Raw genomic sequence first — 17,818 nt, forward strand, 5'->3', positions numbered from 1 at the left:
CTTCCGTGTTTGTGTAAACTTACATTTCGTAGCAGTCACTACCACAGTTGCTGACAAGTTGGGGCCACACGTTACTACAATTGGCGCCCGAACATCTTACGAACTCAGATGGCCGAAAATTGGATGGAAGCCCCTATACAACTCCAACAGCAAGAAATGGCGAACCAGTTAGAAGGGTTTGGATACCTGGTCGAAACCATGAGAGCATCTATTAAGCCAACCGTCAATTTCGACGGAAAAAATTCGGTGGCGATATTCTTAGAAGGCCTCGAAAATCACTTCCAGTTATACCCTGTGCCTGAAAGACAAAAAGTTGCCATTGCCACGTCTGCACTAAGAGGACAGGCCTCACTATGGTGGAAGAGTATAGGGAAATTTTTATTAGGAGAATTCGGAGGCCAAACATATACCTTTGAAAATTTTAAAATATCATTATTAAAGGCCTTCCCCATAGTGAAAGACCGAGCAAAGCTAGAAGCCGAACTGTATAGTTTTTATCAACGTAATATGGAAGATTTGACCGACTTTATTCAGCGAAAAGTTAAGCTGACAGACATGCTGTATGGAAAGAAACCCGACACGGAGATAATTGAAATATATTTACCAAGATTGCTACCTGCTGTCCAAGATAACTTGGAAATCCGAAATCCAAGCACCTTGCAAGGAACTCTTCGAGTTGGCGGTCAAGTTCCAAAACCGACGAATAGCGGAAAAATCTAGAGGGGCATCGTATTCTCAAGGTCCCCGAAGACAATTCTCAAATCAACAAACCGGTAACACAAATCGCTCTGGGGGAAAGAGCTATCAAGCCAACTCGAAGGTCAAGGCGCAAAAAGGAAATTTGAAAAAAACCGTCCGCGTACCCAAAAAATTACCAAAAAAAGAAGTTGAAAAGAAAACTTTAAACGATTAGAGGGGTCTGTAAAAGCGAAGGTCCAGACCCCGGAAGTTTCGCAAAACCCTCAAGAAGATACCTAAACACGGTCGTGGTAAAGAATTCACAATTACCAGTTATACAAGTCCTGGTTAGCGATGTACCAGTGGAAGCCCTCATATTGATACAGGGACAGAAGGTAATTTTATGAGTGACAAATTTTTCAATAAGAATTTTAGTAGGTTATTTAAAAATAAAAACACAGAAACTATAGCCCCCAAGGAAAAACCTGCCAATGTATCGGGATATTATCATTAAAAATAGATAAAAGATGAGAGCCTTAAAGTATTAATTTTTGTGGTGAAAAATTTACAGAACCCAGTCATCTTAGGCATGGAGTTCTTAAAGGCCGCGAAAGCCAAGCTAAATTTTCAGGAGAATTCGATCATGCTGGAAATGGATCGGAGAGTGGTGGAGCCAGTGGAAAAACCTCAGCTAGACGTGAGCCATTTGAGTGTTCATGAAAGCCAAGCCATCCAGCGAGTGGTGAGCACTTTTTCAAACTTGTTTTCAGAACGGCCTGGTAACTGTCAAATTGTAACACATGATATACAACTAACTGCCGATAACTAAACCCTACCGGTATGATCAACAGAAAGAGCAAATTATTGAGGAACACATTCAGGAAATGCTGCAGAACCAGATAATAACGCCCATAAATAGTGATAAAATAGGCGATAAAAAACTCTGATACCACAAGAAATATACAGAAACTTTATTACGATCGAAAACGTCGTGAAGCAGATTTTAGAGTAGGTGATAAAGTGTCAAAGCGAAAATTTTCTTTATCAAGTGCCCCAGATAATTTCACTGCAAAATTGGCTCCGAAGTTTGAAGGCCCCTATGTAATACAGGAAATCAAGGGAGTCGTATTGTACCTTAAGAACGAGAGAGGGGAAACCTGTAAAGCAAGTCTCGACCAGGTGAAAAAATATAGTCAAAATGATTTCGAAATCCTTAAAACTTTCTTGCAGGACTCAAGCGCAAAAGAAATGGAAATTCCAGAATTAACGCCGCCCGCTCCACCACCCAAGAAGCAGAGAACAGGAGAAGAACTTAGCCCTTCTACAAATCATTCTAGGGTCCCGAAAAGAAGGAAGGAAAATGGTCAGACTTCAGCATTCAAGAAGTGCAGGAAATCAATGCCGACTCGTAAAGAACCTTTGGTAAACAGGAAAAGACCAGGTACAACTTCCCACAGTAGAAAATCTGCGTCGAGGAAACCACTTCCAGGGCCAGCTAGTCAAAAGCAAACAAGGCCGCCGTTCATGAGAAGAAAAAGACAGCAAGAGGAACGAAAAGATTGGCACCAGCAGAAAAAATTCAAGCAAGAATCCAGACCGGAGGCCGCCAAGACCAGCCGACCAGGGGCCAAACGGAAAAGACAGGAACCCGAAGACTACCACCCCAAGAGGCCGGCGTACAGAGGGCAAAAAAGGAAAGTCACCATGGAGGAAACTCGAAGAAACCAAAAGAGGAGGTTAACTTCCATGAATTCTGTAACTTGGGATCAATTCTGCCAGAAGAGGATGTCGGAGTTCCAAGCATCGAAAAGTCAAAGATAAGTTAAAATCTTCTATAAATTTTTCTTTTGTTCTGAAATGTTATGTGTAAATACGAAGTTCTATGTGTTGACGGAAGTCAATTTGTCTCGGTTGAGACTTAGTTTTGTTTTACTTTATTTAGCTAAGGCAAAAGCGTTATTTTCTTTAAGTGTAAAATCTAAGAGCAAGCAGTTCGTGTTGGTCGAAAGATTGGTTCTGTTATGTTAAAGCCAAAATTTGGCCGAAGGTAAAATAGCTTCGTATTCTTGTATTAATGGAAAATTTAGTTTCAGTGACGCCAGCTTGACAAAGAAAGCGTGAAGTAAAATTTTATTTTCTCTTATTCATCTTATTGTAAATTGTAAAAATCATATGTATTAGAATTTTGTAAATATAGGTAAATACTTGAAAGTTATGTAAAAGTAGAATTTAGTCCATAAAATTTTAGATGCTAAAAGTAAATGCTCAAAAGAAACGAGTTAAAACCTAAGTATTAAACTGTAGATAAAATCATGCTTTAGAGCGAAAGCCTGCATGTCAAAAGATGAATGAGGGGGAATTTTAGAATGAATGTGTTTTTTAGGGTTCTCCACCCACACTTGAATTTAAGAATGTTAAACATAGCTCATCGAGTTTCAGTATGTTGGATTAGGGTGTGTCATATTTGGTCGTTTGAAATCTAACAAATCATTGTGGTTAGGGGAAGTGTTGAAATACAAAAACACGAAGATTCTCGTTTGACACCACACATGGTGAAGAACCAGGGTAAAGTTAAATTCATGTTTGAATATTTGAATGAATGTGAATGTAAGCAGTTAAATAAGGAAAAGAAAAGGATCGAAAACGAAAACATTATCGAGTGTTAAGAAAGTGTAAATCATAATGTATTTGGAATATACTGATAGTTATTCCTTCCAGATGCTGGAAGGAAGAGAAAAAGATTGATTGATGAAGACCAAATGGCAGAGAGGATCCTGTAAGAAGATATTGTATTCTAATCGCCTACAAAAACAATTGTAAATTTTTTAGACAAAAGTTTGTTTTATGTAAACGGAGCTCTTGAGTCTTAGGTTAGAATATGGAAACTTTTCAACAGGTCGTTTCTTGGACATGCTTCCAAGTTTACCAAATTATGGCAGCGGCAAATGTAGGGTTTATATTTATTTTAACTAACATTTATTTTAAGCCTTTACTTTCCCCTAGAATTGCCAATGCTAGAGTATGTAAATTGTAGTACAGCGCGCAGTATATTCAAATTTAGCAGAAGTAAGTTGAGTTTAAATAGAAAGAAAACGAGATTGTATGTGTGCTTCTGGAATCGCGAACGTGAAGGTTGCTAGGTAGAAATTTAAGAACCGCGCGTTTCGGCATGTGTGCCTATCTCGGCAATTTTGGTGAATCCTCCAACTGCTTTATTAGTAAGCTCGCTGAATCTCAGCTGTATTTTAGAACGTGGTTAGGTTAGTTAAGATCTCAGAGCCTCGTAGGTAGTGATCTAGCTATTTATTCATCCAGTCATTATTTTTTTCAGTTTTACATTTCTGTTTCTGTTAAACCGCCGGGTCGGTGTAGTTTGTGAGCGTCAAGTGGACGTAGCTGTGATTTTTAAAGTGGAATAAAAAGGGCTTTAAACCCTTTGTACGTGTTTGTGTAAATTTACATTTCGTAGCAGTCACTACCACAGTTGCTGACAAGTTGGGGCCACACGTTACTACAAGCTCAATAGATTTTTGTACGTTTCCAACCATCGCGCACATGTCAATGTTCCTACAGCCATATGCTGGTATTGTCTGTTTGTTACCGACTGTGATTTCTGCTTGTTTGTCAAAGTGCCGGTACATCTTGAAATACTCGGCTGAATTTGTAATGTGTGCTGTAGCTCCATTGTCTTTAAGCCACACATTTCGGTCACAATCATCTTCTTGACAAGCAAACGCACGGCACTGAGTATTTGTAAAGAAGGTATCTGTTTTGCCATTCGTCGTCGTTGGTATGTCAGGAAAAACTGGGCAAAATTTACCAATGTGCCCGGGTTTATTACAACGAAAACAGATGCCTTTGAAACTTTCACACCACCACTGGTCTTACGAAGTATGTTCATCGTTTTGGCATTATTTGTTGTCAAGGGTTGGGATTGGCTAACCATCTGAGGTTTTTTTACTACCCTTCTTCCATTTCTTTCCACTATGTTTTGCGCTATAATTAGCATTTGCCGCAAATGTTATCGTACTTTCGTTTCTAAGCTCTTGATTTCTTCTTTTCAGCCGCATGTTAATCTGTTCGATCAGTTTTTCAGGTAACTTTTCCGTCTTTGGCATTGAGTCCCACTGTGATTTGAACTCGATATATTCGTCATCAGTTAGAATAGATAAGATTCGCTGTGCTAGCAAGTTCTGCGGCAACTTTCCTTGCCGCTCAACTCTTGCTCACGTTAAGATCCACCCACAGTGTACGTAAACGTGCGAATGATTGCATTACATTCTCGATCCGAAAAGTGAAGAACTGTTGCAGAAGAGTGTCCTAATTCAAGCTTTACACCTTCTCAAAATTACTTAATAACTCATTCCATATCGCTAGTGCAGAATTACCATGCATACGGATCAAATTTAACACATTCGGTGATACATTTGTGCGAATGATCACAGCAGCTTTCGCATTCGCCTTTGCATACGCTTTTGCCGCTTCGTTGTATTCGCGTATCGTTTTTTCATTCGCGCTTTCTGCCGGAGCTTTTGGTTCGATAAGGGAATTATCGAAGATGCCCGCACAATCGTTGAGCACAAATAAAGAGTTTATTTCAAATTTCCAATCAGTCCAGTTGGATAAACCTTAAAAAAAAAAAAAAAAAAAAACTGATGTGTACACCCCCATGACTTCCTTGTACGGAATATTAAATTATATGCATTTTTCTTTGCATTTTATTTAAACTTATTAGATTGAATTAAACCTACTTCGCCGACAGCGCATAAACCACAATAAAATAAATGTATTCTTTAAAATTCACTTTGTTTACCATAGCGACACTCTGGCGCTAGGTTTACTTAACAGTATTATATTTCATTCATATTATAACTCAGAATGCACAAAATGTATTTAAAGAATTATCTAATCGTTGCCACATGTTCTATTCAAATACTATAATAAAGCTAGAACTATGTATAAAAAAATTAAGCAAACAAAACAAAAAAGAAACAATTTTCACAGACGATTGAGTATTTCTCGTTTAATTAATTCAGTTCTCACTTCACGAGAAGGCAAAAATACATAAAACTCAAAATATCTATATTAAAAATTACCAAGTAAATCTCAAACGCTTATTTCCTCGAAAAAATTCCAGAAAGAATTAAGCATGATTTAATTGGCAATAATAAATGAATGCGTTATCTTTGTTGTTGCGAAGCTAAGTTTCTCTAGATTGGCAACAAATCCACTAGTCTCCTGTTTCAAATGTAAACATCAATGACCGCCATTAAAAACAGGCTTAGCCTCAATTAAACAACTTTAAAATTGCTGATAATTCTAAAATTATTGCACACAGATTTACTAAAGGCATAAAATCCTTAACCGGAAGATAAAAACAACATAATTCAATCATTTTTAAAGCAAAAAATGTACAATTTATACACATATAAGAGTAAAGAAACTGCGATCACTGAGCCGGGTAACAGAGTGGATATATGTATAAATATATTTATATATGTTTGGTGCGGCCGATTGCAACCAAAATACGAGGTGCACATCTACATGTTATAGCAGTCCTATATACAAAATTTCAACGTTCTGAGGCTACTCGTTTTTGAGTTATGCGAGATACGTACGTACGCACGAACGTACGTACGTACGTACATACGTTCGTACAGACGCCACGAAAAATTCTCTTCAGAATTAATTTTAAAGCAGCTTTATAATTTTTTTGAAGGAAAAGTGTATTTTATTCTGTCCTTACGTACAGATATCACACAAAAACATCGTTAAATTGCTTTCGATAGCTGTCAAAATTGATATTTTCGTTGGAATATGCTGCCTGAAACTTTTCGCGATTACAATACTTCCTTTTTACTTCGTACAAGGAAGTAAAAAAGGCTATCGGTACACTATAGCGTGTACCTACACACTGTTCAGGTGGAAGTGTTGAAATCGAAAACGAAAGTAAAAAAAAAAAAATCCGTGATTTAAATACGTCAACAAAACCATCGTTAATTTATTTGCGCAGTTAAACGTCGCTAAAACCCCATAACCTGTTATAAAATTAACAAACAGAGTGATGGCTAATTGAATTTTGGACTTTATTAACAAAACAAAAAATAATAAAGAGAACTTACGAACGTCTTATTGTTTACATGACAGCTTTTAGAATGACGAAAATAATAGTGATGCCAGATGCATAAAACATAATAAAACAATGATGCCACTGAAACTGCACATAATATCAATTAAATGCTCGATTCTCAACAGTAACTACTTCAGCTCTCTATATAAAATAATTTCTATGTACTCACTTTCAGTTTTGTGTCATGAAAATTTTGATTTCATTTATTAAATTAAGAAAACATGTTTTAGTACAACCCCTTAATATAATTACTTCAACTCTTTATATTAAATATTTTCTCTGTACTCACTTTCAGTTTCTTCAAGGAAAGCAACAAACTCGACGATTCAAAGCTCGTTCGCAAATAAAGTTTACTCTTTTAGCTATTATCTCATCCATTTGCAAATTTTTGGCACCGAATTTATAACAAATACATAAATACAATGTATTCGCCGGCTAGATAAAATTGCGTCGGAAGCTACCAGTTTGGGACGACTGCTTAAATCAGCGGTTCTTAACCTATGGGTCGCGACCCAAAATTGGGTCGCGAAGCATATTTTTTGGGTCGCGCTAAGTCAAATTAAAAAAAACTTTTAATATACAAAAATAAGTAATACCAACACCTACTAGAAGAGTTTTTTTTTCTAATACAAGTTATTCTCTAAAACAATGCATTGGTTTTACCGCTCTTCGCGAATGGCCTTCTAGAAGTGACATCCAATTTCTGTCTTATAGCTTTCTTCTATGAGGTGTTGGTAATACTCACGCCATTGCTTTACGTGCGCGCAGACACAATAAGGTTGTAGGTAACATAGTCATTCTCCGGTAGTGACACCTTTTGGTAAAAATTAAAAGCGCTTTCAATCAGCTACTTTTACTTCGACTTTTAAGAAACCGGGGAATTTCCGTTGGTTGTAAACATGTAAGCAGATATTATCGATTTAACTCGTGTGAATAAAGAAGTAATAACGGAAAATTGTATTCTGTTAATTTCTGTTTGCATATTAATGATATTTACGTAAAAAAGTTGCACTCCGCTGCAAGTTCTTTGTCAAAAACTTGTTTCTGTGTATTATGTTGTGAATAACAGTGGAATGTGTAATAATCATGAAACGTCAATACAAGCATTTTAGAAACAATTTTTGTCTGTTTATTAAAAGTGGAGTGATCAAGCTGCAGTGCGTATTGTAAAATTGTAATCACCCTAAAATGGCAAAACGTGAATTCTAGGAAGCATTTTTAGAATTAGGGTTTACTTGCATTTATGATGGAGGAATGAACAAGCCGCAATGCGTTTTGTGCAGTGAAATACTAAGTAATGAATCGGTGAAACCGAACAAACTTAAAAGACATTTTGATACAAAACATAAAAATTTTTCCTTAGAGGGAAAAGATCGTACTTTTTTCGAAAGAAAAGAAGCCGATTTAAAAAGACAGCGTTTAGATGCACCAAGTAGTAATAGTTTTCTAATTTCTACCAAACAAGCTACACTTGCTTCTTTTTATGTGGCTTGGCATATTGCAAGACAAAAGAAACCCCTTAATATTGCTGAAAAACTTATAAAACCTGCTGCCATTGACATGGCACGTATCATGTGCGGAGATGAAATTTCAAAGAAATTACCAAAGGTACCATTGTCAAATGATACAATTCGTTTACGAATTAATGATATGTCGTTTGATATTAAGAATCAACTTATTTCTGCTATAAAAATTGCTGGTTTATTTAGTATTCAACTGGATGAAACGACAGATGTAAGTAACGATGCTCAACTAATGGTTTACGTGCGGTATCCAGGGTTAACAGATATACAGGAGGATTTTTTATTTTGCAAATCAATGTCAACAAAAACTAGAGGTGAAGATATATTTCTCATTGTCGATTCGTTTTTTAAAGAAGAAGGATTAAATTGGAATCAGTGTTTCAGTATTTGCACCGACGGTGCAGCTGCCATGACAGCATCTCAGAAGGGTTTTTCGACAAGAGCAAAACAAATGAATTCACAAATTTTATCGGTTCATTGTTTTTTACATAGACAAAATCTTGCTTCAAAAAATTCATCGCCCGAATTAAGTATCGTTTTGAATGAAATTGTTACGGTGAAACTGTAGTAAATTTTATAAAATCAAGAGCTCTTAACTGTAGAATTTTCCGCGAACTGTGTTCAGAATTTGGTGCAGAATACGAACATTTATTATATTACTTTGAAGTTAGATGGCTGTCCCGGGGCAAAGTTGTTCAAAGAGTATTATCATTGCGGACAGAAGTCGAATTTTTTTTGAGAGAAAAGAAACACCCATTAGCATCTAAATTCTCCGAGTTGAAGTGGATTACTCAAGTTGCTTATTTGGCAGATATTTTGTTTGAAATAAATAATCTAAATACGTCTATGCAAGGACGTAATCATACTATTATTGAATTAACTGAAAAATTTACATGTTTTAAAAATAAACTCAAATTATGGAGAAATAAGGTTGAAGTAAAGAAACTTGCTTCATTTCCGACTCTTAATTTACTTGTTGAAGACAAGAATATTAATATCACAGATTTTGAAATACAGAAAATTATTATCAATCATTTAGAAAAACTAATAGCAGACTTTGATCGGTATTTTCCTGCAGACGATGTTTTTAAATATAATTGGGTTCGAATGCCATTTGATTTTGACGTAAGTGATTTGCATGAGGAATTTGTTAATATTAATCAATTTCAAGAACAATTAATAGAAATTCAAAGTGACCAAACACTTCGATACAATTTTTACAAAAACACTCAATCTTTATGTGCTTTCTGGTTAAATCTAAAAACCGAAAAGCCAATAATTGTTAAAGAAGCCCTAAAAGTATTATTGTCCTTTTCAACAACATATATGTGTGAGGCTGGTTTTTCGGCTCTCTGTGTAATCAAAAACAACCACCGGAACAAGTTAAATCCAGAAATAGATTTAAGGTGCTCCTTGACAAGCATTCAACCCAGGTTTGCAGATCTTTCAAAATGTATTCAAGCACAAGGTTTTCATTAAAAGCGTATAAAATGTTATTATAAGATTAAATTTCAATTATTTTTAAAAAGTTTTAAATTTATTTAGTTTGGTCAATAAAAATATTAAAAACACTTGATTATTTATTAAATTTTTCTTGGATCAAAAGTACTTTTGTTTAACTTTATTATTATAAAAAAAAATAAAAAATTTGTAAGTTAAATAAGTCATCATTGTAAGATTAAAGGTTTTTACAAATATGCTCTAAAATAAAGCAATGAAAAAATATTGACTTTTTTTGGGTCGCGACATAAACATTTTTCTCAAATTTGGGTCCCGGCTCAAAAAGGTTAAGAACCACTGGCTTAAATCATATATGTATTGGGATAAACGATGTAGCAAATTTATAAAGGTAGTTCATTTATTTCAAGAACTTTGCATATGTTTGCTGGATGCCTCTACTCTTGCTAGTATTTATTCCCAAGTAGCAGAATTTAGAACAAAATCCACTTCCTTCCCCCAACTTCATATATTTTTTTCATCGGCTTGAATAGAAGGATTTTGAAAATCATCTCCAGAGTAGTGGAGCAAAAAGTATCCAATTCGTACGTCACAGTATCCAATTCGAATTGATTTTAGGACGTTTGTTCGGATCTCCAACTAGTATCACATAGTTTAACAATGAAATTCGACCAATTTCCCCATTTTCGACAAATTTAAATTCCAACGGCTAAGGGACACAGAAAATAATGTGTAAATTCTTTCTATTAAATTTAAATATAATGTAGCTTGCAGACCGACAATATTAAACAGTACTATTATCATATAAATTAACTGGATGTGCTGGTCAAAGCACATAATATTTTGTTTCATTATACTGTTTAATTCCGGATATCAGATTTTAGATTTACTAAACATATATTTGTAGAGTTACTTTAGTTTTGACCTCTGCTCTCTACATATTAATGTGCAACAAATTTAGCTGCTTAAGTAGTATGTTTGTATGGTTTTCAGTGATATACAGTGCGAATATGTACGTAAAATAACCAAAGAAACACTCTTCATAATAGCGAACCATTATCTAACAAATTACTCAATACAACAATAAGTAGATCAACATTTTATCAGGTGTAGAATCAATATAGAATATGATTTCTTAACTTCATATTTAAACGATTTCATAATTTTTTCACTAATAATTTCAATTAATTCATCAGATATTATCGATTATAAATAATTTGCATTTCTTATTCGTTTCTAGCCATATTTTTACATATGAGATGTTAAAAGTTCACGAAATTCACCTAGAAGTTCCAATGCAGTTCCATTTGTTCCAGTTGATATCTAAAACATTTATTATCACCACGAAATATATGTGATAAGTGAACGTTTCTTTGAAATGTTTGTTACAATCATTTTTTAAAACATCTCTCCCCAACATTTATGTTTTTTTTTTTTTTTTTTTTTTTTTTTTAAATAAAGAGTTTTCAATGTTTTGATCAATACGACCAGAAATAAAATTTCTTGCTAGGAATGTTTCCATAGAGTTGTTATATTACATCGAACATTTTTGTTAATATAATATAATATTTTCTCTCATTGATATTTTTCTATCCCTGCAGGAAAAAAGAAATATTCATTAAAAATGTCTTAATGAAAGAATGCATACATGTAACATAAAAAATATGTAGATCAGGGTTTTAACTTGGATTTGCAATGGTCCCTTAGTTCTTCATTTTAATTCGAATATTTCCCTTTTCTCTTCTAAAAATAGCAGTTGCTTATAATAAAGTTTCTCTGGAGTGTGTCATTTCCAGATTAATCCATATCGTACGACTTTGCGTAAAAGTGGTGACCGGTGACCTAAATAGAGCTCAAACTAAAACTCAAAACAAAGCCAATGATAATTTTTAAGCTATCAAAAATGTACATGTTCTGGTACAGACACGATTATTGTGCCAAGTTATATTAGCCGCAAACCTCAATTAAAATAAAAATGAATATTAAATCTTCCACTGCTGTGTCTTGTTGAATCTGCTTCGGCTGTCAATTTTGCTTGTCATCATGGATCTGCTAACTAAATTTCAATATCTACCTATGCATTCGACTTTCCTACAACATTATATACACACATATATAAAATGAATAAATGAAGTATAATACGAAATGATTTTTAGAATCATGTACAGTACACTCCCGATTATCCGCGGAATTGGGTGGCGATGCCGCCGCGGATAACAAAAATCGCGGATAATCCGAAAAAAGCTAAAATCGGGTATAGCAAAAGAGAAAACAGTCATTCCAACTTTGAAAAATCGTTTTATGTACAATAAAACGTAAAATAAACAGCAGGAAATGTTTAACTAACGCTTAATACTTTAGTATATCACTCAAAACTAACCTAAAATGCATTTTGTTAATGAAAACAGAAAAGTGCTTTGTACTTACGAGAGGCGTCAAGGATACACGGAAAAATTAATACATATGTACTGTTTTAAATGTATTATGTAATTACAAAAGCATAACTGTAAAACTATACCTTTTTGAAGAAATCAGTCATTTGTGTTTGCTTCTTGCTTTGGAAGCATTTTCTCTTGATCCGAGATTGCATTTTTCGTAGCATAAGTTTCTCGGCCAACTCCGCGTCGTCTTGTTCTTCCAAATAGCTCAGCAGTTCGTAGGCTTTGCAAAGCCGCTTCGTGAGTCTTCTGCATCTGCACAGTGGCTCTTCTTCGACTTCACTTCGCTGTCCTTCATTCTCGGTCTCTCCCCTTTCTTTCTTCACAATTTCGGCATCTGTCAAGCTTTCGAAGCAGTGGCGTAGCTAGGGGGGGACATCTGTCACCGGGCGCAGCATTTAGGGGGCGCCAAATGGATGTTATGAAATTTTAGATTAAATTATTTTCATTTTTTAATGCAATAAAAAATAAATTTAAAAACTTCGCATACTTAGTCCATCGCCTCATCATAATAAGGATATCTTTTTCCTACATTTTTTGTCATGTGATTAGCAAAGATTGAATAGAAAAGCTAGGTTTTTCGATTTAAAAGAAAGGTCAATGAAAGTCATCCTTCCCCACTAAGCAAACGGCGAGAAAATACTTCGAAAGTTATGTGATACTTTTAAGTCGTAAAGCTTTTGTTCTTTTACAACTTTGAATAACCCTCCGTATCCGGTCCCATTTTCCCTGTAGCAATCAAGTTTAGCGTCGCGATTCTTTGAAAGTGGAGACATTAAAATAGAAAAAGGCCCTTTCATTTTGAACCAAATATTTAAAATCACAATGATTAAGAGAATTAAGTATTCCAAAAAAGAAAAAAAAAGTAAGTTAGGGTATTAATTTTACATTTATTAATTATTACACAAATATTGCACAAGCGAGGGGGAAGAAGCTAGGTCAATTAAACGTATCAAAAATATTAATTTATTTTTATTTTTTTTTATTATTATTATTTTTTTATAATACAGAGAGAAAGCCAACTTCGCTGCGTTAAGTACAATGAATTTTACGCTATTAGTCATCTAGTAATTTAAATCCTCTGTTTAAAATTATTTAAGGGAGCAGGTGTTAAATATGCAGATGGTTTATATAGTTCATTAGTGAGTAGAATGTATAAGTTTGATCAATAGTGCTAGTTCGATATTGTTTATAATCTCAGCGAACGGGCTGACTGCATAAATACGAGTACTTTTATAATTTTCCCTTATATGAAATTCAAATACATGCCAGTTTCCCTTAGAAAGTCTTCCATAAAGTCATCCCTTCCTATAGATGGATAACCTTCACTTGCTTTGCCGTACTCAGTTCAATAATAGCAAGCATATATCAAATGCTAATTATAGCGACATGAAGTTTGTATTTGTACGATTACATGCATTTTCAACAGCAAGCCAAAACTACATATTAACGAAATCGGTTGTAGGAAAAAATGTCACCCGGAAAAAAGGGAAACGAAAAGAATGTCCCCGGAAAATAAGGAACGGAAAAAATGTCACCCTTCGTTTGCAATAGGAAATATAAGGCATGTTTAGAAAGATCGCCAAGCTGAGTGATAAAAGTTTTATCTCAACAACCGTAACTTCGGATGACCGGAAACATGTGCGAGTAGAAGCAAGAAGATGTGTTGGCTGTTTGTTTCTTCCATGGAGACTACCTCCATTGTTTCTTCGTTAAGGTTAAAAATAGAGGACTGTTTAGAGGGGAAAGCTTTCGCGATGGAAGCCAGGGGGGAAGGCGGGTTGTCCAGCTTCGGTCATTGTCAGGTCTTAAGTAATTGCTCTCCTCCCACCACATGTACTTATAGCTTTAAGCTGCGGTTTTGTGAAACATTTATTGACGAACAACAGAAAACTAATTCATCCTGAGCTTTGATATAAGAAACAGTTATAGATGCAATTTCAAGTTACGGTTTGCAATAAAAATAGGACTAAATTTTTTACCTAATTAATTTTCGCATAATTTTTTTTTCTCATTTGATTTTAATTAAAAGTAACGCATCTGCACAGGAAACAATTGTTTAATTTTGCACTTAAGTTTGAAAACAAGAATACCACATCAGTTATTAAAATTAAGAGGTTTATTTCAAAATTATTAGTCCAAAATTATTAGTCCCTGAGGTTTAAAATTTAGAAAATAGGACTAATGTTAATAAAATAGGACTAATGTTTTCATTTTGCGATTTTGCGTCAAATCACTCTGAATGTCCGTTTCACTTTTCAAACTGTTGCCACCAAATATTGTGATAAAACAACGGTACCTAGAGCCATCGAGTTTTTGTAACGAATTTTTGATTAACAAACTCAAGAATTTCAAAGCGAGCCATGGCAACGGTGTACAGAAAAAACATTTTTATCTCCAGTGCGTGAGACTGTGAATCGGAAATTCTAAAAATGTGCTCAATTTAAAATTATTTTGCGATACTGTTCTTGAACTGAATTTTATGGTTTAAGTGCGAAGAATATGATATTTAATAAATAAAGGTAACACACAAAATGTTAAAAAAAAGGCCCCTACGGACGTAATTTAAAATCTGAAACATTTCAGATTTTTTATTTTACTAAAATTTTAAAATCTAATTAAAATTGATCCTATAACCACGCGATCTGGATTTAAACATTTAACATGCAATGAACCCTCTTATGGCGACCTCTTCCAAAATAATTTCTCAGAGTAGAAATTAACACTTGTACCGAGCATTATCTCTTTAAGACGACCACTTCCACCAAAGACCAAAATAATTAGAAACGTGGATGATCGTATTAGACAGGATTTAATGCATTTTACAATGCACCAATGCGTAATTAGCATTGGTGCATTGTAAAATATTATTACATTATTTTTACATTATTAAACATTATTTTTACGCAAAATTAAGTTCATAAATTTTGTACTTAGAGTTTTTACCGTTTTAGCAAAGTAAAGATTACAAGGATTATGCGTGAAAAAATTGCTCGAAATGCAGTAAAAAGTGATTTAATGAGATATAATAAATCCTATTTGGAAAAAACTTTGGCTTTCATAATCTCATCATTATACAACGTATCACATTTAATAATTAAAAAGAGTTATGTGATACAAACGCCATAGGTTTCAATGTTAAAGTAAACCAGGTCGTCCCTACTCTTTCTTAGAGACATGTCGGTGACGCGAGCCCCGCCTACTGGGTTAGTCTATCTCTTATAAGGTCCATGTTTAACTACTTGTGACGTCAGAAACCCACGTGATTCTTTAAATCTCACTTAACGCTGTTGTTAAAAATGTCATGAATAGGGCCCATTGTCTCTTGTACTGCATGTGTATCAGGTCAGGCGGAAAGCGACAAATTTGGAATTTCGAATTTGTGTTATTATCTATTTTATATTTCGTGTAAATTTAACGAATTTTTGTTTGACAAACTCAAAGATTCCAGAGTGAGCAGTGGCAACGCTGTACGGGATAAAACAATTTTATCTTCAGTGCGCAAGACTGTCTATCGAAAATTCTAAAGTTATGCTGTTTTTAAGTATTTTGTGATTTTGCTGTTGAATCGAAGTTTATGTTAGGGAAGCACTAAAAACTTGATATTTAATTAATTAAGTAAACGCACAAAACTTTATTAATAAAAAAAAAGCTTTGTAATGTTTTGTAAGAAAATTGAACATTGATATGATGAACTGAGAAAAGGTTGAAAAGAACAGAAAAATGTATGCCAACACTTAACGCTACATCGGGAATTCTAAAGGTATACCGTGTATACTGCTATTTTAAAATTTTTGTAGTTTCGCTCTTGAATTGTATATTGCGTAATTGCGAGGAAAATGATGCTTAGTAATAAAGCTAAAAAATCTGATCTGTACAACACATGACTTCATTGCACGGAATATTAAGTTATAAGCATTTTTATTGCATTTCATTTAAACATTTTTGTTTGAATTTCATTAGAGATATCTTTTTCATTCAATTAATTCAGTTCTCACTTCGCAGCAAGGCAAAAATGCATTAAACCTCAAAATATCTTTATTAAAAATTGAAAAATATTAAGGCAGCGGACAAGAAGGCAGATTTTTTAGTGCACAAAACTGAAAGTTTACTTTTGGTCATACTCAGCAAAAAGACACTGAAGGTGCAGAAACTGATTTAATTCACGATTTTGCTAAGTTTCAAATGTAAGCAAATATGGTTGCTATGGTAAAAAAAAATTAGGCTTAGCCGCACTTAAACAACTTTTAAATTGTTGATAATTCTACAACTACTGCATACAGATTAATTAAAGGCATAAAAAGGCTTAACCGGAAGATAAGAAAAATGTAATCAATTATTTTTAAAGCAAAAAATGCCCAATTTAGCAGCATATAAGAATAAAAAAACTGAGCTCACGGAGCCGAGTAACAGGGTGGGTATATATATTTAGATATATTTATTTACTTTTCCTGCAGCCGATTGCAACCATAAAAGGAGATGCACAACTACATGTTATAGCAGTCCTATGTACAAAATTTCAAACTTCGGACGCTACTCGTTTTTAAGTTATTCATACGTACGTACAGACGTCACGAAAAAAATCTTTTCTGAATCCATTTTAAATCCTTTATCTGTTTTGGGAAAAAATCCTTTATTCTGTCTTTACGCACAGATGCCATGCAAAAACATCGTTAAATTGCATTCGATAGCGATCAAAATGGATATTTTCATTGAAATATGTTACCCTAAAATTTTCGCGATTGCAAAACTGCACAGAAAAGTAAAAAGAGTCCCCCCCCAAAAAAAATCTGAAAGGTTTCAGATTTTAAATTTTCAGATTTATAAATAAATTTAAAAGGGGCGTTTTTTTTTTTACGTTTTGTGTGTTACTAAATATCATGTTCTTTGCACTTAAACCATAAAATTCAGTTCAGTAGCAATGTCGCAAAATAATTTTAAAATGAGCGTACCTTTAGAATTTCCGATACACAGTTCCGTGCCCGCTGGAGATAAAAAAGTTTTTTTCCCCCGCCGTAGAGTGTTGCCATTGCTCGCTTTTAAATCATTGAGTTTGTTACACAAAAATTCGTTAATGTTTTACGAAATATGAGATCGATAATAAAACAAATTTCAAATTTGGTCTTCCACATGCCCAAATTCGTAGGTGGATTACGTCATACAAAATTTGATAGCTCTATGTACCGTTGTTTTATCACAATGCGAGAAATATACATACATTTATGCAGATTTTTCCTTATTTAATCTCTTCAAATACAATGCAGGACTCTAACATTTGGTGGCAACAGTTTGAAAAGTGAAAGGGACACTTATAGTGATTCAACGCAAAATCGCAAAACGATGGATATTCTTATTACCGCCAATATTAACCAGCAACCGTATCCTTTCATCGATAATGTCTTATCCTCTGATCACTTTCCTGTACGTTTTACCCTTTACGGGTTCAGCTACGCACTACCACCTGCAAATAGCAAGATGAACTGGGAAGACTTCAATTATACTATGCAAGAGAACACAGCTATTAATCGAAATCTAAACTCCCCCCAAAATATCAAAGATACAATTGACAAATTCACACATAGCATGCACGA

General features: G+C 34.2%; 1 protein-coding gene across 1 annotated transcript in view; it reads right to left on the reverse strand.

Moving 5' to 3' along the window:
* The window catches only part of LOC146999389 (uncharacterized), a 180,657-nt gene extending 168,193 nt beyond the window's left edge, over positions 1-12,464 (reverse strand). Inside the window, exon 1 of the mRNA XM_085811439.1 lies at positions 12,308-12,464. The gene's annotated coding sequence lies outside the window, so the exon portion shown is untranslated. The remainder of the gene's footprint in view (positions 1-12,307) is intronic.
* Positions 12,465-17,818: the final 5,354 nt, after the last annotated feature.

This window comes from Stegodyphus dumicola, chromosome 1, assembly GCF_044657685.1.
Source record: "Stegodyphus dumicola isolate Sdum_Otavi_A_Nest chromosome 1, ASM4465768v1".
Lineage (NCBI taxonomy): Eukaryota > Metazoa > Arthropoda > Arachnida > Araneae > Eresidae > Stegodyphus > Stegodyphus dumicola.